The following is a 2081-nucleotide window of genomic DNA, read 5'->3' on the forward strand; positions in this document are numbered from 1 at the left end:
AAAACTTTAATATAAGTTTGCTGTTTTGTTAAACTTATATTAAAGTTTTTCTTCATTACCCATTCAAGCCGTCTCCAAGCAATATAACTGAGAATATGGGATAGCGCTGAGGGTAGATTTGGGGTGAAGTAAGTCATAACATGAATAACAGTGTGAGTCCGTGGACCTTTAGTGTATCGATGTTGCTAAATGGTCTGGACAGAAACGGCCTGTTGAGAAACGTGTCATGTGAAGTTAAAACAGGGGTGAAAGATGGAAAGTAATACATTTGTTCAAAAAGAGATCATCTGAAGTAGCTACCACAATTTAGTCGACATATCTACAACAGAATTGAGGAAGGATATCCTGAAACTGGGTAAATACATTGTGTTCAACACACCCAACAAACAAACTGTGTAGGAAGGTCCAATTTTTCTTCCCATTGTAATCCACAATTCTGTTTGTTGTGATTGAAAGAAAAGTAGTTCATATCCAAGAGTAATTCAGTTAGACAAAGGATCTTTTGTCAAGGAATGATCCAATAGTTTCAAATCCTTCACTGTGAGCAATTACCCTGTATAGACTGGTAATAACAGCAGTGAATAAGATCCCAGGGATAGTAGAGAATCAAAAAGTGCCATGCTTTTGAAGTACATAGGGGTATTTAATGAAAGTAGAAAATGTCTGAACAATATGGGAAAATAGGTTGTCTAAAAACCTTGAAATGTTTTCATTCGGGCAATCTTCAAGTGGAAACAGTGGGTCTACCAGGATTGTTGGATTTGTGTATTTTGAAGAGAAGATAAAAAATTGGTAACTTTGTGTTAGGTAATATGAGACTATACATTTCAGAGGGAGGGAAACGCATGTTTGTACTTAGGATTGTACGGTTTTAATAATATCATTAACACATAAGTATTCGAAAAAAAAAAGAGTGAGATTTGATCGTCAATCTTATAATGTACCTACGGTACCAGTATGCGGAGCGCGACTTTATTTCTTGACGGAAATAGAACACTTGGCCTCACATCTACAGCCAGAAACGTTAACCACCTGGTCGGGCTCGGCCCACCTAGCTTTCTTGTTGTATCTGTTACAGAAAATGACAATACTTTTACATTAACTTTTTTTTTCAATTAAAAAAATTAATATCTACAATACTGAAATATTTATATGTGGGTATTATTTTAAGCTAATTTTATTAATTAATTTCTTTTAGGCAAGAAGCTGACCTAATCTCAACCTTGGTTTCTTCACTGCTGTTGCTAACTAATTTGAGTAAAAGTAGAAAATGTATTTACAGAACAGAACAGAGCCGAGATTTCCATTCATAAATATATATGAAGAAATAAGTCACTGAATTATGAGATGTTTAAAAAATGGATGACACTTTCCAAGAAACAATCATAATTTAGGGTTTTAATTCCTCATAAGATTCTCTCAATTTAAACGATTTTACTTACATATAGTAAATATTCAATTCTGAATTTGGAATGTTATTTAAAGTCTAGTTTTTAAACTCTGCAGTGATTTGCTAAACGGAAAGTGAGACGGAAGCTTCACACTAGTTCCAGTTGTTTTTATATATAAATATTCAATTAACGACAGTGCTTCTTCTAACAATGGTGCAAGGATGAAAAAGGCTGGATTATTTACTAAATATATTTTTTAATGTTCAACAAACCTTATTTTTATATATTTCTTATTCGTTTGCTTTATTACATGGTAAGGTATTTTTAGCTCGTTTTTTTATATATATATATATAGACGTATATCGCAGTTTCATTTTGAGAAGGATAGCATGGTATATTTTTTATAAAACAAAACTTGTATTTGCGTAATGATAAACAGCCGAGTTGTTAAATAATGTTCTTGCTGTACTTAACTTTTCAGCACAATTATTGGAGGTCATTAAAACCTGGTTTACTAACAAAGTCTCACAATATGCTGTTTCGTTTATTCTCATCAAAAAGAATAATACAATAAAAAATATCGTTCGTTCGTAGCTAAGCACAAAGTTACACAAAAGACTAGCTGTGCTCTGCCCACTACGGGTATCGAAACCCGTTTCTAGCATTGTAAGTCCGCAGACATACCGCTGT

General features: G+C 33.2%; 1 protein-coding gene across 5 annotated transcripts in view; it reads left to right on the top strand.

Moving 5' to 3' along the window:
- LOC106460779 (RNA polymerase II degradation factor 1-like) overlaps positions 1-1913 on the top strand; it is a 19402-nt gene extending 17489 nt beyond the window's left edge. For all 5 annotated transcript variants that reach the window (XM_013920515.2, XM_022387567.1, XM_022387568.1 and 2 more), the window contains one exon: positions 1199-1913. The gene's annotated coding sequence lies outside the window, so the exon portion shown is untranslated. The remainder of the gene's footprint in view (positions 1-1198) is intronic.
- The last annotated feature ends 168 nt before the right edge of the window (positions 1914-2081 follow it).

Source organism: Limulus polyphemus, unplaced genomic scaffold (assembly GCF_000517525.1).
Source record: "Limulus polyphemus unplaced genomic scaffold, Limulus_polyphemus-2.1.2 Scaffold835, whole genome shotgun sequence".
NCBI lineage: Eukaryota > Metazoa > Arthropoda > Merostomata > Xiphosura > Limulidae > Limulus > Limulus polyphemus.